The 14239-nt window shown below is 42.4% G+C and overlaps 1 protein-coding gene across 1 annotated transcript in view; it reads right to left on the bottom strand.

The window, feature by feature from the left end:
* klhl29 (kelch like family member 29) overlaps nt 1-14239 on the bottom strand; it is a 327639-nt gene that overhangs the window by 302558 nt on the left and 10842 nt on the right. Inside the window, exon 2 of the mRNA XM_084083023.1 lies at nt 6901-6969. The gene's annotated coding sequence lies outside the window, so the exon portion shown is untranslated. The remainder of the gene's footprint in view (nt 1-6900; nt 6970-14239) is intronic.

Raw genomic sequence — 14239 nt, 5'->3', positions numbered from 1 at the left:
TATCTAGCACATAACATAATCAGATGATGAATGCTTGAAATGTTACAACATTTCTAAATACTATAACCCCTGCAACTACAAGTTTCTCAACTATAAGATCTGCACAATCAGGGGCTTCCAATACCAGGACCAAACCAGTTTTTCAGAAATCTCACAGTGCATTCTCAAGCATAAGTCATTATGCAAATTACTGGAGCATAGACATTCACAGGGCTATGAAGAACCCAGATAAAAAAGGATATTACTTGCATTTTGCATAAGAACAATGGTTTATGGCTGTTGATGCCGTTACCTAGATTTCAGATACACTGTGTGCAGAATAATATCTTCATTTCATATACCTCCAAATGATACAAATATCCTCTCCTCCCAATAATACAGGATTTATGGAGGATTTATCATACAGCGCAGCTTACCACATCTTGATAGAGGTTATGATAAAGCATGAGAAACTACTGCAAAACCACAAACAGAACATCATGAAATACATTATTCCTCTGCACGGATGAAATTACTTTTTGCTTTGCTACTGGAGCACAAATCTCTAGCTGAGCTGCGAGCGAGCACAGCGTCTTGATGTGAAGGAAAACAAACTGTATGCCTCATCAGCAGTGATAACCATCTTACAATATCATGGATTCACTGTGGGCCTCTAATGACACGATACAGCTAGAAATATCATGTAGTATTGATATCAATCAGGCATGCCCCACCAGAGCTCCAACGCAGATAGTCTGTCAAAAGAATGGGGGGAGAACAAAATCAATATGGCCATAGACGCAGGCTGTATGGGGAAGTTTCCTTACACAGAATCCTAAATAAGAAGGTCGACATGTCAGATGTCGGCAATGACAGAGGGCACGAGAAGACTGTGGCTGACAGGAAGTTTGTATCGGACAGACAGACGGACGGACGGACAGACAGCCGGCAATACTCAACATTTTTCAGCTTGTAAGTGCTACACTTACAGTACAATCACTCAGTGACTCACAATCTGAAGTGGACTTCAAAAGGAAGAAAGGGAGTTTTTCCCTGTCCAAATGTTCTGTGACTGTTATTTTTAATCCATTAAGCCTGAGATAATTAAACCTGAGGTTCCGATTCTACAAAATGTCATCTAAATCATAAAAAAATCCTAAATCCTTTGAAAAAACGTATGTTGCTACAGTATGTCAGGGGTTCTCAAAACTTTTCATGTCAAGGACCCCCAAAATTATTTGTATTTGGCCGCCGACCCCCATCTCAAAATATGTTGTTCCAGGGACCCCCAGAAGCAAAGATTTGAGTAAAAAATGTTCGCTTTAAAAATATATATATTCAAAGATTTGCACACATTTTCTCGATTTTTCAAAAATAGCAGATCTACAAGCTCATAGCGCGCGGCACTCGGTGCCGCGCTATGAGCTTGCATATCTGCTATTTTTGAATAGCCAAAGTGTAAATTAATGCTTTTTTAGCTCAAATCTGAAAATGACACAGATGCGTTCCAGGTCTTAATGGGTTAGAATGCATTATAGACATGGAATGCATAGCGTGTCAATGTTACCGAAGCGGTCTCCAGCTATACTAAGATATCTTCATTGATGTTACACATTATTCCATCGATGAGACGCAACTACCACTTTCACATCATGGTGTAGCTCAAGCCATTGAGGTTCACTTCAAGTGGAGAAATGAGCAACCTTTTTAAACCCCGTTAAATGAAAGCATGCGTAAATGGAAGGCAGATTATAGAGCTCCTGTAAGAGCAGTGTGGCCTTTTGCATAGCCAGTAATAATGACTGCTATCAGGGAGGACCACATACTAGGCAGTGTTCAATACACCAATAGCACTATAAAGCTAAACACGGCTCTCCGTTTGATGTGCTGGATAGAGAATGAGCACAGCCGGTCTGTCAGCTGCGTCAGGCAGAATACATAAGTACAGTACGGAAGCCTGTTTTTTTTACCATTTACAATTAAAGGCACTTACACTAACTGTGCGTGCGTGCGTGCGTGCGTGCGTGTGTGTGAATAACGATATATGCTCATGGATGGATGGATAGATAGACAGACAGATAAGACATTGGTTCCACTTGGGAAATGTAGTCGCTCTTGAAACAAGAACAAATACCGCAAATTTCGGTTAGGCCTTAAAAAAAAAAAAAAAAAGGCAAGAAAAACAACCCCCGACACACACACACACACACACACACCCCCCCCCCTCGTCTAAAGGAGGGATTCCCACGCTAGCCTGCCAGCAATTAATGATTAATTATGTATTATACTTCATATTTACAGTCTAGCAACAGTGAATATAATGAATAAATATACAATCTATCAACAATGAAACGGTTACAACATTTATCCTTAACAGGGATCTGTCAGCATGGTTCTATGTGCGAATGTGCCAGAGTCAAGCAGGAGTTAATAATCCAAGAACAGAACAGAACCGAACATATGGGGTCAGGCTTGGTTGTGAAGCCTGATGGCTACCGACACAAATAACTGTCCAACTTGTTTGGATAACAGTTGGATAACGAGTAGATATCAAACTTGGCATTTGAGTGAGTAACACACACAGCATTTGTCAGTAAGCCGAGCAAACAACATACGTATACCCAAGCATCTATCTAAATAGCATAATTAGCATCCATCTAAATAGTCACCCAGCAGGGAATGCATACGCGAGAGAAGATGAGATTTTTCTAACCCCTCTCCGACCCCAATGCCCCCTGCTGGGGTGACACTTCAGATAAATGGCTGTTACATCATGCAAAGCGTTTGCACTCAGAGAGGTTCTTCTCTGCCTATAAGATGGTGTTTATGCCCAGCGCCCATGCGCGGCTTCTAATGGCTGTCGAAGGAGCGAGGTCAGCGCTGATGCCGTTGCTAATTATGCCCCCCCCCCACACACATGCCAGGCACAACTCATTCACAGATATTAGGCTCAATGGGGTGCCATGTTGTGACCCCTGCTGTGTGGGACTGCCCCCCTGGGGTGAAGTCTTCGTGCGCGTGCTGCGTGTGTGTGTGTGTGCGCTCGTGTGTGGGCGCATGTGCGTGCATGTGTGTGTCTCGCCATGGCAGTCCCTTTGGGAGTTTATACGCTCCTTTAACCACCAACCGGACCCCCGCTGTGCTCTGTCTTAATCACTCTACACACATCAATGTTTATGTGACAGCAGTACAACTATGTCAGTGTGACGGCAGTTATGGCACGTGTTATGGTCTCTAATTCATGTGTGTGTGCGTGTGCGTGTGTGTGTGTGTGTGTGTGTGTGTGTGTGTGTGTGTCTGTGTCCTATCTTTATGGCAACGGTGTAGAGCATTGGTTCTGAAAGTGGGGTCCGGGGACCCCCAGGGGTCCTTGAGGGAGTTCCAGGGGGTCCCCAGCTAAATGAAGGATAGTTAGGAACCAAATGGACCCTTATGGGTCTGTAACTCTGAGAGTGTACAAATGGAACCAAATGGACCCTAACGGGTCCATTTGGTTCCATTTGTACACTCTCAAGAGTTAAATTGACATTGATTTTACAATATAAATTGGGGTCCCAGAGATAGAAATGCCATTAAATGGGGGTCCGTAGCCTAATGCATGTCAAACTGGGTGTCCTCTTGAAATTAAAATGGTTGAGAATCACTGGTAGCTAGCAGTGAAAAATCTTGTCTTATGGGGGTCCCTGGCATATCTTTTGAAATGGGGGTCCGCGGGCTAATAAGTGTCAATTTGGGGGTCCTTGACATGAAAAAGTTTGAGAACCACTGGTGTGGAGAGAGGCCGGTGTAGAGAGAGGCCAGTGTAGAGAGAGGCTTCACGAGTGAGGCGGAGACTGTGTAAACCTGACCTTGACCCCCCCTTCCATGCGTGGGGAGGGATGCACTTCACTGTGAACTTCGCAGCAATCCATGTCGGAGGTCACATCATTAGTATCATTACATTTCCGCTTAGCACACACACATACACACACACCGTTAACCAACAGAGTCCACATCATTTTCTGTCTATAAAGCAAGTTAAACATCCTTCTCAGGGGTGTGACTGCAGTTCTCTCTGTCAGCAGGTGAGGGAGGGCTCAGTGCCTTCTTGCCTTATCCACTTAAGCTCTATATACACTATAGCTGATCTGATCTACAAGCTCACAACCCGTCACATCACGATGCGGTACGAGCTTGTAGATCTGCAATTTTACATATTTTAGAAAATTATGAAGATTTTGAAAATATTTTAGTAAATGTGTCAGTTTAAAAGATACATTTTGAAAATCTTTGTACATTTTCGCCTATAATAGTGACGCCAGGTTGAAAGTGGTTAATAGGGTGTAGCTAGAGACTGCACTCCCAAGGCAGGCTATATTTAAACAGTGTTTAAAGCTTTTTTTAAAGGTTATTTTCTGGTTCATTGCTGCTTTATTGGACAATGCGGAGGAAAGATGACATATTATGGCACACCAACCCCGGTCTACATAAAGTGACGAGCCACGACTGAGGTCGGCAGAGTTGATCGCACACAGCCTGTGCTTTCATCCTCTTGAGTCAAGGAGCACCCTTAAAAAAAAGGAGTCGGAGTCCTGTCCTGTCCTCATGCCAAACATAATGTTCTAGGAAGGTCATTTTATGGAAAGAAATTATATGCGTAGGTAGTAGGTACAGGTATAGTGAAACGCAAGCTTCAGTAATACTTAAAGACGTGGTGCCATGATTTTGGTACTTTCTGGACTCAACATTACTTCTCTGGTCTAGAACCCAATGTGGTTAACACGTGCAAGGATGTCATGTCTGTGTATTTTGGCTTTCTCTCTTTGTAAGATGAGTCTCAGTCAAACTGGGCGAATAGGAACAGACTGGACTCCTGGCGTATCGAGGCCAGGTGCCTCCCTTCACATTGACTTAATATCGAATCATGTTGCTCAAAAGCAACATGATATTTTTTTACAGCTAAAGTCTTAGTTACACCAGCGTTGCAGTTCCTTACAAATAATTTAGGTGAAGTGTTTAAACAGAACACTATATCCATTTGGCAAAGGAGACAGACGGGTAGGGAAGAATGCAGGTGAGCACTGAGCAGTGTCAAAGACAAATCCAGTATTTATAATGACTTGTTGCATGTGTCCACAGAAAAAAACTGCTTTACAACAACAATTGGGTATAGGGTTATAAAATAAATTGGGTATAGTAACACCCAATCATTATCAAGAGGGAAATAGGCCTGTGGCATGCCGACTTTAACTGGCCTTCTCAAGAGGAGAGCTGCAGTTTTCATTCATGTCAGCAGGTGAAAGTTCTCAGTAAGTGAAAGGCTCCTCTAGGCACTGTACCCACAAACCCATAGCAGGCAGGCCCAACGACGCTGATGGCACCTCTGTCTGAGTGGCTCTGCCTGCTACCAGGAGACCAGTTTTCCCTCCTCGCAGGAGCTTGTCATTTATCATTATGCGAGGCTGCCTTGAGAATGATTCTAGCAGACAGCTCCAGTTTACCGTCAGGGGGCCCTAACATAAACAGCGCACAGCAAAGCAAAACAGCCATGATGATGGCCGTCACTTCACAAAGGCGCGTGTGGCAACGAACCAGCAATTACCAAGCATTGTTTCAGCTTATAGAATCACCAAGAGCCAAATAGGCGCCGGTACCTTTTTCGATCGATTGGATTTGTCACAGTGACATTTATGCCCAGCTGTAGGAAAATATGACTCTTTTATTCTTTTATGCATAACTGTGTTGTGTTTTCAATTGATTTAGGCTTTCTAACACACAGCAATGAAACACATCTGCCATGCCATGGATAGTGAATCCGGCATGGCCGTTGGATGAGAGAACATAGCGTGACACGAGCCCAGCCTTGTACAGGCCATTGATCATACAGCAGACAGCGATTCTGCACCTGAAGCTTTCCTGATGAGGGGTTTGGACCCCTCCGCAGAGCGCACATAATGAGTCGTGTTAATCAGTGATGCACTGACCCGGGACGGTCACAGCCAAGAGTAACAAAGAGACGCATTTATAAATATATACACACACACACACACACACACACACACACACACAGACACATAGGCCCAGCCCCCTATGTGCCTCTGGGGCTCAGGCCTGGTCACCTCGCTCGGGGATCAAAGGATGTGTGTCGTTTTAATCAGCCACCGCAGTAGGCCACCCCATTAATTCAATTCTATTTCATCAGTGGTGAACAGACCACCAGAGGGGTCCACACATTCCTAGAGTCCTTCAGTCCACGAGTAATCCTATCTCTTAATGACCCCAAGATCAAACTCCAACCGCGTAATTGCTCAGCGATTGCTTTTTTTTTTTTTTTGCTTGCTTGCTTGCTGACAAAATTGTTCAGATCTTTGCGGACTTGGGTTATTTTCTGGACACGGCAATGAAGTTGAGCGGAATTAATGTCACTGTGAAGTGTCAAGTAATTTCAGCAAATCAACAACCCCCACCACCACTAAACCAGGTCAAGACCATCAGGGAGCCATACAACCACAAGCAAGATTCATGCACCACAGGATCACATCCAACATAGGAGAATATATATAAAAAAATATATGGATGTAACATATTTAAATCAATTTACCTCAGGGAGCACATGATAAATACATTAACCCCCACCCCACCAAGGAGCCCAAGCAAAATAAACCGCATTTGTGAGATATTATACTGTGTATCTGGTTAGATATTGTAATCTTCAGCAATCACAAAAGGCTGAAAAGTATTTTTTTCTAAATTTCTAAGAAAGAAAGTCAGCAAAGAAAAGAATCACATCATTATTCACAAACAGGAATTCAGGAGGAGGAAAAACAAAGTAATCAAAAGGAATACCGACTGTGTGGTATTTCAAGGGCTTTCGTTTTGCTGCGGCATAATGAAATGTTTATTGGGACAGGGAGATAACAAGCATTTGATATCTTACCGTACCTTAGGTCTCTGGTGGACGGGGATGCTCATCACAGGCAAATTAGATCTTTTGAGTATTGCTGTCTACACCTGCGAAAACAAGAACAGCATGCGTTAGCTGACCGGGAACAAGGCGGTTACACCGAAAATCACTCAAGTCTAGTGACCCCAATCATTCCTGTGTACTGTACGCCATCTGTTCCCATGATAAAAATCAGACACAGTCCCCCCGCCCCGACCCTTGCAGTGACAAAAATCCATTGAGGTGAGGAGTGATCTCCATCAGGAGATTTATTAGTGTAATCCTTTGGACCCCGGAACAGACAAATTACTCCACAGAGAGGTGCGCTGCCGCGGTAAGACCTATCAATAACAAGCCCTGCGTCTGTCCTGGGAGCACACTGACTGGAGGTCAGCACCAGATAGAACTGAAATGCGAAAGGTCAAAGCAACTACAAGGCTGGAAATAAAGATGGAATGAGGGCAAAAGTGGTAGCAAACAATAAATTGATAACACGAAAATCCCCCAAAAAATTAAAAAAGGGGGAGAAAAGTAAAATGAACTCATATTATGTTTAGAATTTTAACACAGCTCTTTTATTATCTGAAGGCGTGAGTTTTGTTTGAGAGGAGTCATTTCAAAGACCTCCATTGTGGAAAGTAAACAAGGCTGGTGTTCACAAACGGCAGCTTTCTGGTGACGCCTCTGTGGCAGCCTTTGGAAGTCACCACGCCATGCACCATGACACCATCCCACTGTGTGACTCTGTGGGTGCGTGTGTGTGTGTGTGTGTGCGTGCGTGTGCGCGGGTGCGTGTGTGCGTGCGGGTGAGCGACAAACTTTGGTCCAAACATTCGCTAAATCTGTGTGTGTGTGTGTGTGTGTGTGTGTGTGTGTGTGTGTGTGTGTGTGTGTGTGTGTGTGTGTGTGTGTGGACAAGGCGTCTCTATCTGGACTTGTATTCTGATATGCCATCTGAATCAAATGGCCTTTAGCAGTGAAACACAGTATACTCTACCTAAAAGCAGATCAACCTCCTTAGCCATTTTATCCAAGAATGCATTCAGAGATGCCGCAGCAAGCTCCGGGCTTGGTGCTCCATCGGGTGTCTGTTCATATTAACGCACATTATTTGCCAGGTGTATTGTTTTTACAGTTTTAGTTAGTTTTCGTTTTCTTCTCTTTGTCAATTTTTCTGGCTATGTCAATTTTCAGTGCATGCCACGAACAACACCATAGTGTAACTTGCACTATTGTGCTATATAATCCATTACAGGTTAAATAACGTATAAACACATAAACATGCCCACATGCTAACTGTGGGGCTTACGAGCACTGATACTGTACATTCACACAAATTCAAATCATTAGAGAATTCCTCGCAAAACACACAGATGGCCACTGCACAGCAGGGGGCTTACAGGTCACGTATAGCTATAATATAAAGTTACCTAAATGCTATTTAGACCAATGTGGATTGTCTATTTAGGTATTTAATGATGATGACTAAATTGACAAATGAGAAACACAGTGCATGCCTGCAGAGCGCAAATTGTGCACCAACAGCATGCAACACACGCACACAGTTCAGCACCACTGCAGCGATCATGTCATTTGGACCCTGCTTTAAACTAAAAAGCAATACCTCCTGTAAATAAATAGAAAGATTGGCATGGAGGCCTCAGTTCCCTGTGTAGCGTACTCATCCAGGGTACTTGGTGAGCCTTGCACTTGGTCTTAAAACTGCCTAATTGCAATAATCATTTATTAGAACACATCTAATTCAGAACAACGAGCAATGAAAGGGTACAGCACAAAAACAGGCACTTCAGATTGGCAGAGCTGGCCGGCAATAAATCACTGAAATCACTTATCATGTCACCATGACCTGTGAGTAGGCTATATTCAGGCTGCTCCATGGTCATGGTGCCATAATATTCAGTGGTGAGTGCCATCCATTTGTCTGTGGTTAGGGCCTGCATTGTGACAGTTGATTAAGCTTTGTGTAGAGATCTTGCAAGTCTCTTCAGCTTTTCAATTTGAGTGGAAATGTTCTATGGGGACAGGACCATGTATTCCTTGCATACATTTTTGTGATTAGCGCCGTGTTTTCACCTGCATACAATGCGACCATATGGATGGACAGCTGTTGTGAAGTCTCTTTATATTAGGCGACTGTGTTGGAATCGGTTACATGTCGGGTTTCCGACATGTCGCCTTTCCGACGGTTACTAACCCTATACCTAACCCTAACCGCACGCGGAAGCCACGTAGTCGGAGTGGCGGGATGTCGGAATGGAAGGCAGTTCCCGTTGGAATCGGATGCTTCATCTTCAAATGTGGATGCACTACTGTTGATATGAGGTAGGACCGCTTGACGTTGCACAGCTTGCATTATTGGACCATGTTTTCATTATTAATACACAGAATGTCTCATACGTGCCAATCTCTCCATCAACGCCATGTATCACCCTCCTGTGTGAAAGTCTGTCAGTGACATCTGTATGTGTGTGAGAGCAAGAGAAATAGCAAGAGATAACTAAGGTAACACAGCCTTTGATAGGGCCTTTGATATAAGACACTGATAAGTGAAGGTGAGGGTGAAGGTGAACAACGGCTGGCTGCTACACCCTAACTCTAGGCACGGCAGTGGCTCAGGAGGTGGAGCAGCCATATTGGAATTGGAAGGTTACTGGCTCCATGGCTGCGTGTTAGAAGAGTACTTAAGCGAGAGACACTGAACTCCTAACTGCTCCCAATGAGCAGGTTGTTCCCTTGCATGGCTTCCTCCACCGTTGGTGTGTTAATGTGTGTGTGAATGGGAAATACATTGGAAAGCGCTTTGAAGAAAGGTGCTAAATAAATGCAGTCCATTTAGCTGCACGTGCCAGGCGTTTTACACCTCTGTAGCCTACTAAAACAGAGCGCCCTGCTATTAGACGCTGCCCATTCCAACAACCACTGAATCAAGAGAACATCCAGTTAATCCATTAAGACAGGGAACGCATCTGTGTCATTTTAAGATTTATTTGGCTATTCAAAAATAGCAGATATACAAGCTCATAGCACGGCACCGAGTGCCGCTCTATGAACTCTGCTATAATTGTGGATTTTGTTTGCAAATCTTGAATATATATATGTTATATATATATATTATATATATATATATATATTAAAGCGAACATTTTTTACTCTTATCTGTGCTTCTGGGGGTCCCTGAAACAACATATTTTGAGATGGGGGTCCGCGGCCAAATGCATATCATTTTGGGGGTCCTTGACATGGAAAAGTTTGAGAACCACTGATATAACTTTTTTTTTTTTCAAAAAACTGTTAGGATTTAGAAGACATTTGTAAAGATATGCAAAAATGTTCACGATGATCTACCACTCCGTTGGGTGCACCTGTCTAAAACATACTTAGGTTTAGAGAAGCACTCATGTGAGAGGGTCATCAATTTCAATCGGTGAAAACAAAACAAATTTCAAATTGTCTTCAAGCAAGGCATTAATCCCTCCCTGCTCCAATGCAGTTAAGTATCTCACTGGTTGCTGGGTGACTTTTATCAATAAAGATTTTCAGCAAGAGTCGTGTCCAGTACATATATCAGTACTTTTTTATTTGCGTACAAAAACATAATGGTCTGCATAATTTGTGCACTCACACTCTATAGCTAATTCTGTACAGTAGAGCTAATGTATTATTTCCTCATCTTCAACTTGTTCCTTCTTGCATACGCACACACCAATACTCAATTTAATCGCGTTATACTTTATCTTGTTGATCTCTGCTTTGCTGCTTTATCGATGTTAAATCACCAAATTTCCCCTTGTGGATTAATGACATCATCTTGTGTAATTTTATCCAAATTAATGGATAATAAAATGGTTCACCGAGTCATGGGAATACACAGGGGTTAAATTGGGATTTGTAAGGAGGGGGAGCCCTGATCCACATAGCTAGGGGAATAGGCCTACACAGTGCACTTCAAGGGGATGGGGGCTACATAATTTGGTACTTTCATAAAAAAATATATTACTCTCAAAAGGTATTCACACTACAGCACCTTTATTGATATTTCCAGCCAGAATTCCATCCAGTAACTTTCTTTTCACAATACAAGTAGGCCTTTCAATTGATTACACTGCAGATAGGACCACAGTGAAAGATGTCTGGGTAGCAGTCTCTTTCTAACAGTTACAGCAGAACCCTGTTTATCCAAATGTCCTTGTTAAAGTGAGATGCGAAAACACGCACAGAAAATATTGGTTCAGTATCAGATAGTCAGCAGTTTGTTTCTGATTTAGTTTAGAAACATTTTTAATAGCCCCTTCATTCAATAACCCTTTTGGATGCAATTGGATTGCTCTGCTGTAGCACTTCGGACTGACTTATATTTTCAATGAAATGTTGCCTGTATTTCAATTAAATGTAGCCTATATTTCAGTTACTATACAGTACATAGTTTTACGACGTGGCTCTGCAAGAGGCTAACCATCTATGAGACGGTGTGTGTGTGTGTGTGTGTGTGTGTGTGTGTGTGTGTGTGTGTGTGTGTGTGTGTGTGTGTGTGTGTGTGTGTGTGTGTGTGTGTGTGTGTGTGTGTGTGTGTGTGTGTGTGTGTGTGTGTGTGTGTGTGTGTGTGTGTGTGTGTGTGTGTGTGTGTGTGTGTGTGTGTGTGCGCGCGTGCGTGCGTGCGCGCAAGCCTTTGTATGGATGCTGGCACAGCAGTATGCCACAGTAGTAACACTACAGTATTACTATTAACTTTCATTTTATAATGGAAGTCGGTTCGAGCTGAAACCTTGCTAAAATTTGAAGTTATACGTCATGGATATGTTATAGGCGACTGACGTCATAGATACTGGTGTCAAAGGCTGGACATATCAAGTCTGAGATCCACATTGGAGCCAAGTCAGAGATCCACAATGGAGCCATGCCATTCCCATGTGGCTCCACATGATTCCATTTTTCTATTTACATCAAGTTAGGGCTTAATAGGCTACATTAGGCTGAGTGTTTATCTGTTCAAGTGCCTAATTCTTTTGTGGATGTCGCTTTGCCTCAACTGTACAATCGAACACTTCTGTACACTTATTAGATATGTCAGCTGTTACTTTCACACCAACATTTGGCGATCAGAGTCGGACATTTGAGCAATGTCACAGACTGGAAAACAGAACCTTGTGTTCCAATGTAGTTTTTACTTAGTGAAAGTGATATTTCATTGGTTAAATATCTATAAACCCCATAGACCGACTGAACCACTTTCACAATTGAGAAACAATAGCCGATCTACAAGCTCATAAGCTTTGAGCTTGCATATCGCCCATTTTTGCTACTTTTGTAACACAGTCATACAGGAAAATAACTATCATTTTCACTACCAACTGCTTTCATTCATTACCAATAAATATTTATATGTCAGAGCATTTTCTATTGTCAGAATAAAAAAATCATATGTATGCCGTACTGAAGGAGACACTAGTTGAGCTCCAGTAGGATTGGGTGCATTCAAGGAGGCAGAGAGTTCAGCTCTGGCCCAATTTAACCCCTGGGAATACACGGTGAAGATCACATGGGTTCAAGGCCCAGCATGCTGTGCTGTTACATTTCCTAGTTTCCTTCCTTTTCCCTGTCAGAGTATACTGTCAAAAAACTGCCAAAAGAAAAGCCCTACTATTCGTGAGAATGGCATGCTACCCCGCTCTCCTTAAAAATAAAACAGCAATAACGTAAACAGACGGGGAGGAAGGGAGCGCTACGCTTCAGGCAGAGAAGACAGGGAAACCTTTTCAAACCTAAGACTCAACTGTTATGCTATTTAACCCATTGAAACCTGAAGCCGATTCTACATGTCTCCTAAATCTCAACAGTTTTCTGAAAAACGTATGTTTCTATATCACTCATATAGAAACATACGTTTTTCAGAAAACTGTTGTGCTCAAACTTTTTCATGTCAAGGACCCCCAAAATGATATGTATTTGGCCGCGGACCCCCATCAAAATATGTTGTTCCAGGGACCCCCCAGAAGCAACGATTTGAGTTAAAAATGTTCGCTTTAAAAATATATATATTCAAAGATTTGCACACATTTTCACGATTTTTCAAAAATAGCAGATATACAAGCTCGTAGCGCGGCACTCGGTGCCGCGCTATGAGCTTGTATATCTGCTATTTTTGAATAGCCCAAAGTGTAAAATAATGCTTCTTAGCTCAAATCTAAAAATGACACAGTTCCAGGTCTTAATGGGTTAATGCCGATTCCTCACATTGTGCTTGTGCTACTGCTGACTCCAGCTCCATTCGACACGCCTCACACTGAGCTTAATGGTCTGTAAAACACGAATGTCCTGGAAAGGAGTTGGTATTTTTAAGATGAAATTTTGGAAAATTAAGACACGTTTGAGTCCAAAAAAAAAGGGTCCGATTTCCATTATGATAATTGATAATTGTCGAGGAATGGAAACAGCCATGTTGCCACTTGCCAGACCTCTTTTAAAGGGGCTAATTAAATACAGCCACTCACACGTGTGTGTGTGTGTGTGTGTGTGTGTGTGTGTGTGTGTGTGTGTGTGTGTGTGTGTGTGTGTGTGTGTGTGTGTGTGTATACATATATATATTTTTTTTTAATCTCCTTTAGTCACTACTTCTGTTGTCTTTACTAGGAAATGACATGAAATCCCCATAGGAGAAATGTTTACTATGCCATGAAATTAGCGCTGTTTTTTTCCATTACTTCCACACAATGCATTAACAACATCAACAACATCATTAACTACCTCATTGGCTTTCTCCCTATAGATTTTCACCGTGTGTCTTCTCCCTCTTAAAGCACTCATTTGCATATCCATAATGCACAACACACACTTTGTGTCAAATGTCACCCGTAGATGACGTTTATAATGAGGAACTGCCTCAATAATTAACATGTTTTGTGTAATCTAAAAAAAAACAGATACAGCAGAGTGAAGCCTATCATATTACAAGAGATCATTAAACAGTGGAACTTGGGTGTAATGTGTGGCCATGTTTCTTGTTTATTAATTTTATGGGTACTTCACGCTGCAGCACTAACTTTTCCTCCAGAAGGCACATCTCTGTCTGTCAGTCAGCCCGCAAAGAGGGAAAAAAGTGCCAATTATTGTAAAGTTGTCAAAAAAAACTCAAGCAATAAATCATCTCTGTAATTATCAATTGATTGAAGTAGCCATCTAACTGTGAACCAGACTTGGAGGCATAATACATCAATTTTTATGTCATTTCTCAATAAAAAATGCTTGGCAATCAGCAGAGACCAATTAGGGCCTGCAAGATAGAGACCCGCCATTAATAATCAAACTTGGCTCGCCTCTCAC

This window comes from Gymnoscopelus microlampas (genome assembly GCF_963454915.1).
Source record: "Gymnoscopelus microlampas genome assembly, chromosome: 16".
In the NCBI taxonomy this organism is placed as follows: domain Eukaryota; kingdom Metazoa; phylum Chordata; class Actinopteri; order Myctophiformes; family Myctophidae; genus Gymnoscopelus; species Gymnoscopelus microlampas.
The sequence above is the reverse complement of the archived record's forward strand: the minus strand, read 5'-3'. Positions and strand labels throughout refer to the sequence as shown.